The following is a 9,071-nucleotide window of genomic DNA, read 5'->3' on the forward strand; positions in this document are numbered from 1 at the left end:
GACTTATGATCCAAATCTTTACCTACGAAAAGCAATGAGTCCTTAAAGTGTCTACATATGTTTCTTCTAAATCTGTGTAAAGTTGCTTCTTTTAAACTGAATAATCCCTCAGTGGCAACTAGCTCATTTTAATGTTCTTTGATTAAAAACAATTGTGATTTATAGAGCGGAGGTAATAGCTTCATTTAAGATCCTACTGTTATTAACAACACAGCATGAGAGCTCTCAAGACAACAGCATTTTAGCAGAGAATGTTATGGAGCAAATGTAACACATTTCAATAGCTACAGCCCATCATCTTTTTACGTGCCTGAAGAAAGAATGCTGCATTAACATGCAGGCTGAACATATACATATCTGGATAGATTTTATGAAACCAATTTAATTCATTTTGTTAATTTAAACTTACAAAAATCACAGCGTACACATTTTTGCTAGATAACTATTTGGATGTGTCTTACATAACATTAGCATATTGCAAATGAGAAATTCATCCATTCTGTGTTTCATTAAAAAAAATTTCCTATGCTTCGCATATATAGTTACCACAATTAAAAAATGCATTTTTTACTTAAACATTTATTTGTTTCATCCTAAACCCTTAACATTTAAAAAAAAAGACTATCTTTCTTTACCTCCTACTATTAAAATTCAATGACATTTGCCAGAAAGATGAATGACATGGTGATGTGGGGGTGGCAAGTAAGTGTCCTTTAATATTAGATATGCTTCAAGTAATTGAAACTATTATATTCAAGAAGGTAAAATCAAATATCCTATCTTGCTGCCTATCTATACAGGCATTCAATTAGGAAATATTTGAGATCAAGAGTATAATGCTATATTGAAACACCATGGTTTTTGAAAATCTATATTTTTAAGCTTACATAGATGAGCCATCATAATTATTATGAGAAATATTCTCACCAAACAGATAGTCAGAGCTTACTACTAAGACTTAAATGAAAATTTGAATATAAAAGCTGAATGGATTGGCTGGAGCGATTTAGTAGGACCTTCTCATTTTATTGATGAAGAAAACTCATACCAGTGAAGTGATTTATCCAAGGGCACACCAAAGTTGTGGACGATCTGGGCTGATTTTATATTCTTTAGATTATCTCATGTTGCTTCTGCTGCTCTATTACCATCCCTTCCCTTTAGTGCAGATGTAAATAAAGATCTAGAAGCATCAGCACAATGACTATAGCTGGCCTAACTTCATTATAACTTTGTCTTTTTCCATATACTCTGTAAGTAAAAAAATTACCCACTCTCCATATTTTTGGTCAGAAACACAATTTTGGTCGTATCTCTCTCTCTCTCTCTTTTCTAAGGCCATTTTGTTCAGTTTATGCTGAAATGGTAAAGCCTGAATTGGCAGTGGTCAAGTGAGGACCCTGCATAGGCTTCTTGGCCCTTCTGAATTAACTGAAAGGACTGGATAAAACATCTCCAGGGAGGGTCCGAATAGAATAGTATACAAGGCCGTTGAAAAAGTTTAGGATATGAAAGAATGACACTTTAGGGCTGCTTATCTTTGCCCCAGGATCCCAGAGTTTGCAGGAGGAAATATGGTAGGGAAGAGAGAGAAGGAGTTCAGACGACTTTCCTGAGCCCAGAAAGGAGTGTGTTAGTCTCATTCTAAAGGCAAAGATGTAAATCAACCTTCTCAAGTCCAGTGTTGTTTGAACTGATATTTACTGAAAGTGATCCAAGAGATTCAGAAATATTACAACCACAAGGTTGCTAAGCATCCCTCTAAAGTACACAGAAGGAAACTAAAGACTTCTAACTCACACCAAGACTGTTCAAATAGAAAGAACTCAAATCATTCCGAAAGCAATGTGACCTGAATGTTTCCAGGCCCTAACAGGAATGAGTTTGCCATTGTCAGTTTAAAAACAAAAAATGTTATTAACAGCCTTTCCAAATTCAAAAACAATTCCACTAAATTTCCCTACAATTCTATTCGTCAATAAGTTTTTATTTTGTACTTGTAGGATTACTATACATATACAATTAGACAATTGAAAGTCAAGGGTCTTCTGAATTCAGGATAGATTTTTCGCCTTACGTGTTTTCACAATTAATGGACATTAAGTAAGGGCTTAATAAATAGTAAGGGCTTAATAAGAGTAATTAATGGACATTCAGTAAGGGCTTAATAAATAGCAAGACACTACGATTTTAAGTAATGTTTGATTTTGTTTCTTATACCAAAATATATTGCTCTAAAATTGTATTTTCTGTGTTATAGTTAGTGTCACACAGCAAAGCAAGCATTTCATTAGCAAGATGTAAATGAAGCAAACTTATTTGGTTAAATATAGAAAAACACAGCTTTTTGTTTGTTTAAAAAATATTTTATTCAGTTACTGGCCATCCAGTTTGTGTGTCTGTATGTCTGTATGTTTTAAAAGAAGACACAGTTTAAGCTATTTATCTTCAATTACAAAAGGGGAAAACTCAAATGTAGGGGTTAATACGTTTGATTTTAAACTCAATACTAACTATGACCCCTGGATATGCTGAGCCTTGACTAATTATTATGCAAGACTTCAAAATGTCTAAAGAGAGAGCGAGAAGAGAAGACAGAGATGCCATCAAAACAACGCTACGAGCTCACCATTGCTTGTATTATTCCAATTAACCTGTGTTATAAAATTGTCAACTAACACAATTTTGCCAAATCTAACTTCCCTTCTTAGTGATTCACTTTACAAACAGCCTCCCATCACTTTCCAAATAGTTGATTTCTCCATTTAGAAACTCTCTCTTACTTTGGCTTCAGTAACACTAAATCTTCACAGCTTTCCTTCTCTCTTTCTTTGGCCACTATTTCACAATTTTTCTGCTTCTCCTCTATCCAAAATTTAAATGTAGTTTCATAGGCCTTGTTTTTGTAACCTCTTTTGTTCTTTTTTTTAAAACATACTTATTACACATATTTATCAACAAGACATCACAAATAAGTCACAAAAAGTAGGCTTAGTTCAGTTCACAATATAAATCCTGTGAAAACACATTTTTCATCTCTGCAGTTTATAATACTCTACGTATATAAATTTAAAGCAGTTAAACAACATTTGAGATTAAATTGGTAAAAAAAAGTTGAATTCAGACTTCAGAAAATTGTGAAGTAAAAGGCCATGATAGAGAAATATTAAGAAATCTGTAGAATTACTGAACAGTCACAGTATTATTTTCCTTTACAAAAGCATCTCAGTAAAACAAAAACTACAAAAAACGCAAAGTAAAATCAGAGATTTTGGTTTAGTACTTTCCCTGAGTTTCTTGTTTTAAAAATCAAAGTAAGTCCAGTTCAAAATTGACCCACAAGTCTTACCTCCTCCATGCTGCCATGGGGAATACATTTAAGACAAGAGGCTACACATGTTGAGGTGGTCCCAGGGCTTTATTCAAATGCCAATTTGCCCGTGTCACTGCCACAGGGTTGTCTGACCCACTGTCGCATGTGGGCTTAAAGAGCTTTCAAAATTTTATCTTGGCCTGCTATAATGTAATATGTGAGACTATATACCAAAGGAAGACAAACAGTTTCAGTTATTAATATTAAATTTCTAAATGGATCTGGACACTATATACATCAAATTATGGTAACATAACAGAAATAAACACTTTTATGTTTAAAAATTCTTACATAAACAAAGGTTTGGGGTCATCTTAAACTTCTAAATCTCAGATGTTACAAGAAAAAACTTCAAAAAAGAAATCAAATTCATTAGATCTTAATAAAGTAGAAAAAAGTGATTATAAGATGATACTTGGACTTGGATTATAAGTTGATACTAACTCCCCAAAGTGGTTGTCTCTTTGATCCTTAAACAAAACTGGCCCCTATTGTGTCTGTACTTGATCACTTAATTGCAATAATATTTATGTGTATGTGTACATGTATATATGCTTGCAAGTGATCAAGCCCTTCATTAAAAAACTATATGATAATTAATTAAATTAAGGATAAAGGGATTGTTTTAATCTAAAAATTTGGTTTTTATTTCAAACGTACCAGGTTACTTGCTGAGCTTATAGTATCAGGGCGCTAAATACTGTGGATCACATTTTCTAATCAAATGTAGGAAAAACTTTTTCACAGATTTTTACAACCCTTTTTAGGACATCTCAAAGAGAGATGGCAAAGATCTGCCAATTATATCTCCTTCCATCATAATGAAATCTTAATTGTAAACTAATTTCAAAAAGTTAATAATCATTAGCTTTCCGAAAGCTAACAATCATGAGCTGTCTTAAAATCAGAAGTGAAATGATGGCTCAAATCACAAAAGTATGACACTTATTCACATTCTTATTAATTATTTAGTCTAATAAGTATCCCATTGCACATGTGGGGAAACTGAGGCACCACAGATTATATTTTGTGTTTTTTGTTTTTAAAGATTTGTCTGCAGTTAGACAGGGAAGCCAAGGTCATAACTACAGCCAGAACTTTACAAGCTAGACACCTATGAGGTATAATATATTCTATTCAAACTTTGTATGAAATGTTACATTTAACTCACCTGTCTTGTTGGCATCACCTCTCCTTAACCCTAACTTCTTGCAAACCCTTTAAAGCATGGACATGGCAAATGTCGGTGACCACCTGCCTTCTCTGACCAGGTTAAAAAGGCTAGCCAATGCTTGTGTAAAAAAAAGAACACCACATATTGTTGTATTATATGCAATTAGAAATGTTCGGTTATCCCACTTTGGTATCCTTTTCAGAAAAAAAAAATCTCAAAACTTATAAATGTAAACATAAGCATGGCATTTTACATTGTACCAACTGAGTAACAGTAAATAGATGAGGTGTGACCACTATAACTTCTTGACCAACTTTCTATCTTGAAACTACACACATCCAACCCTACCAGCTACCATTCTAATTCTACAGGATATTTTCCAGTGAGACAAGCTGTACAATGACCACTCTTTTCAAAACATTCCAGACCATTTCCATTTTCTTGGATCATAATATCGTGCTTTTTCTCTTTCTGTTTTTTAAACTTTATCCCTTCTTGTACAGGTGAAACCAGTCCTTCTACTGACAGATACACAACACTGTTTGCTCCTAGATATTCTGCAAGGTGATCAAATTCTGGTTTATTGGCAATGAGCTCTTCTTTTGTAGGAATGTTTATTCCCATGAAGCATGGATATATAATTGCTGGTGAAGCTACTCGAATGTGTTCCTCTTTTGCACCAGATTCTTTGAGCAATTTTATTATAGTTGAGATGGTATTGCCTCTCACAATTGAATCATCTACAAGAACAATTCTTTTGCCTTTAAAGTTGTCTGACAATACTCCAAATTTTTTTGCAACACCAAGTTGTCTTACCCTCATGTTTGGCTGAATGAAGGTTCTCCCTACATATCAGGTTTTACACAGCACCTCCACATATGGAAGTCCACACTTCCCTGCATAAGCAAGAGCAGCAGGCGTAGCAGATTCTGGAACAGTGCTAACCAAATCTGCATCCATAGGTGCTTCAATAGCTAGCTGCCGGCCACAACGGTATCTTATTGTATAAACCATTTGGTCTTCAAACATACTGTCTGGTCTTGCAAAATAAACATATTCAAAGATACAAAAAGCCATAGGGTTTCCTTCAGACCTTGATATAATATCAAGAGTTCGGACATTACGTCTGGATATTTCCACAATTTCTCCAGGCAAGACTTCACGGTAATATCTTGCACCAATAGGTAAGAAGCTACAAGATTCTGAAGACACCACCCATCCTTCTGTTTCCGATGTTTTTTTCTCTTTGTCATTTATATCAGACGCTGGAATAAGACGATCAATGCATAGGGGACGATTTCCATAATGATCTCATACTGCGTAAATAACATCTCTGGGCATTTTAAGCAGGGAGTATGTTGTGGGTGTTTCCTTCATCAAGTTTTTAATCCTGGCTACCCAGTCTGGGGTGTCATCTTGTTCCTGAGGAGGGGTATACGCCAGTAACTGGGTAATCACTTCACTATCAGAACTTGTGGACAGACCAATACCGTGACGCAGAAGCTTTTTCCTTAATCGAGCAGCATTTGCCAATTCGCCATTATGTGCCACAGCTATCTTCCCATGAAGTGTTTCAACAACAAAGGGCTGACAATTTTCTAATTCACATTTTCCTGTGGCGGCATACCTTGTGTGTCCAATTCCAAGATTTGAAACATGTAATTTTTTCAAATTGTCTTCAGTAAAGACGTGATTTACAAGACCCATTCCCTTGTGTGATTTGAATGTTGGCACTGAACTCCCCTCACTAGTCAGAATACCAGCACTCTCCTGACCCCGGCGCTGCAGCGTCCCAGAGTGATCACATGCGGCACATCCAGCTGCGTGGGCCACTCTCCTGAGGCGATGCACCCAAACACGCCACATTCCTCTCGGATCCCCAACTCCTCCAGCTCCAGGTCGCCGCCGAAAGCACGTGGAGGGACCTGCTGCGGCCAAGGTGTAAGCACCAACCAGCTGCCAGCTCGGCCCATCGAGCTTATGCGCTCGCGAATCGAGCTTATGCGCTCGCGACAGGCGCTTCCTTCCCGAGGCTGGCTCCCCTCTTTTGTTCTTAATGTAAATTTTCACCCTAGGTTAACTTGCAGCCTTTAGTGTCATTTAACAGAAAGGTAGTCCCCATTATCCCATCCCACAAGTATTTTTCTTTATATTCTTGCTAGTGGTGGGAAGGGAGTCTAGTATAATTGAGTAGAAGGGAAAATATACTTATTTATTTATTTATTTATTTATTTTGAGATGGAGTCTCCCCGTGTCGCCCAGGCTGGAGTGCAGTGGCACCATGCCGGCTCACTGCAAGCTCCGCCTCCCGGGTTAGCATCATTCTTCTGCCTCAGCCTCCCGAGTAGCTGGAACTACAGGCGCCCGCCACCACGCCCAGCTAATTTTTTTTTTTTTTTTTTTTTTTTTTTTTTTGTATTTTTAGTAGAGACGGGGTTTCACAGTGTTAGCCAGGATGGTCTCGATCTCCTGACTTCGTGATCTGCCCGCCCTGGCCTCCCAAAGTGCTGGGATTACAGGCGTGAGCCACCGCGCCCGGCCGAAAATATCCTTTATTAAACCCATAATGCATCAAGGTCATCAAGGTGATGAGTAAATGCTATTGACTTACTCTCCAAGCTGAAGTTTAAACACTGGAATGTCCTCTTGTAGCGTGGACAGTAAGATTGTATCATGAGTTGCCAAGAATTACCATTTTTATGACTTTGAGGACCATAAACAACTAGACCCTGGAGAAGAGGCCGAAGGTTTAGAAAGAGGAGGAAGAATGTGCATGGAAGGGACAGAATGGAAGGAGACTATATATATATTTGTAGGCAGCTACTGGAAAGACTGTTGATTTGCTATTTTTTTCTGGTAATTGACTCTACATGTGCATCATTCCAAATGCTGATGTCATAATTAATGAGTTACATCAGTGCTCAGGACTTCTGCTTTTTTTGCCAGCCTAGATTTTCCTTTAAGTTTCAGAATGTTTTACAGAGTTATTACTCAATTTATCCATGTTATTTCTAGCTAAGCATTTATGAAAGAAAACTCATATACTTCTTTCTGTTTTTCTTACTCTAATGTTATTTATTTCATTGTTGCTCATGAACAAACCTAAAAGCTACCCTTAACAAACAACTCATTATTCCTCATCCTCTATATCAAATCCATGCATTCTCCACTATCTCTGCTCTCATTACCTTAGTCCAAGTTATTAGGATTTCTTGTCTGGATGATTTAAATATCCATAGGTTGGTTTTTAAATGTATTTTATTATTTTTTTATCAGAGTTCTACATGCATGCATGAATTCTACACGGATTAAAAAGTCAAATAGTTCTACAAGGTTTGTTCAAGGCTTGATACACACCCAGAGTACACTGACATTCTCATTTTCCATCTCCAAGTTAACCATTTTCAATTCTATTAGTTAAGTTAATCATTTTGGCATTTACCTCTACAGCTCCACAAATAAATAATATTGTTATTTCTTGATTCAGAATGGAACATTAATTTTCTGCACATTTTGTATTCCCTATATTTTCTCTAATTGTCTAGAATTTTTTCTTTTAGTATGCTTACTTTTGCATTTATCACAAATTCTTTGCCAGTTGTCTAAATGTCCGGTTGTCGGATACATCAGATATTCTTTCAATTTCTGCATTTTGAAAAACCTCTCCCACAGACTATTGACTTGTTCTGGTCTGGTTGACTTCCATGACTGGCTTGCTTCTCCCTTCTAAGCCCTCCTGGGCATTTCTTTCACTTTTCTTTTTATGCCTTGTTTTCTATATTCCATAACTTTCTATTTATAATGAACAATTCCATGGTTCATTTCTTTGTTTTAGTAGTGTATCTCCTGCAGCAGCCTCTTTAGGAACTTCGTCTAGGACGTGAGTTTTTGTAACTTGCATGTCACAGTATTTTGGGTTCTACCTTAGCAATTTATTGCCAGTGTCTGACTATAGTATTCTAGGTTGAAAACGGTTGTCTTTTAGGATTAGAAGGCAATGTACCATTGTCTGCTATTGCTTTCTATTTCTCTCTGCAAGTTTGTTGGTTCTTAATTTTGGCCCTCTAAAATTTCATGCTGTGGTACTTTGGGGGCATGTGGTGGACCTTTTTAATCTGTAAATTTATGTTTCTCTGTCTTTGGAATCCCCTTAAATTCTTCGATTAATGGTTTCCTTCCTCCATGTCTCCTATTCTCTCTAGCTAAAATGCCTGTTATTTAGATATTGGCTCTTGTGGGCCCATCATCAAATTTTCTTATGTTCTCTCTGAATTTCACGTTTTTGCTCTATTGTCTGGAATATAGTCCCACTTTGTATTTTTGCTCTACTATCTGAAATATATACCCTATTCTAACTTTCAAGCCTAGTATTTTGTTTTTTATTTTTTGGATGTTTTTATTTTTAATGTCACTACAACTTTTTGTTTTTGTATTCTGAATATTCATCTTAATCTTTTTCTTTAGTAGTATCTTCTTCCCATTTCATGTTTCTCCATCTTTTTATCTCTCAAGTTCTTAATCATA

At 36.1% G+C, this 9,071-nt stretch overlaps 1 pseudogene; it reads right to left on the bottom strand.

Moving 5' to 3' along the window:
• Positions 1-4,461: 4,461 nt before the first annotated feature.
• LOC100985209 (amidophosphoribosyltransferase-like) lies at positions 4,462-7,479 on the bottom strand (annotated as a pseudogene).
• Positions 7,480-9,071: the final 1,592 nt, after the last annotated feature.

The sequence above is a fragment of the Pan paniscus genome, chromosome 2, assembly GCF_029289425.2.
Source record: "Pan paniscus chromosome 2, NHGRI_mPanPan1-v2.0_pri, whole genome shotgun sequence".
NCBI lineage: Eukaryota > Metazoa > Chordata > Mammalia > Primates > Hominidae > Pan > Pan paniscus.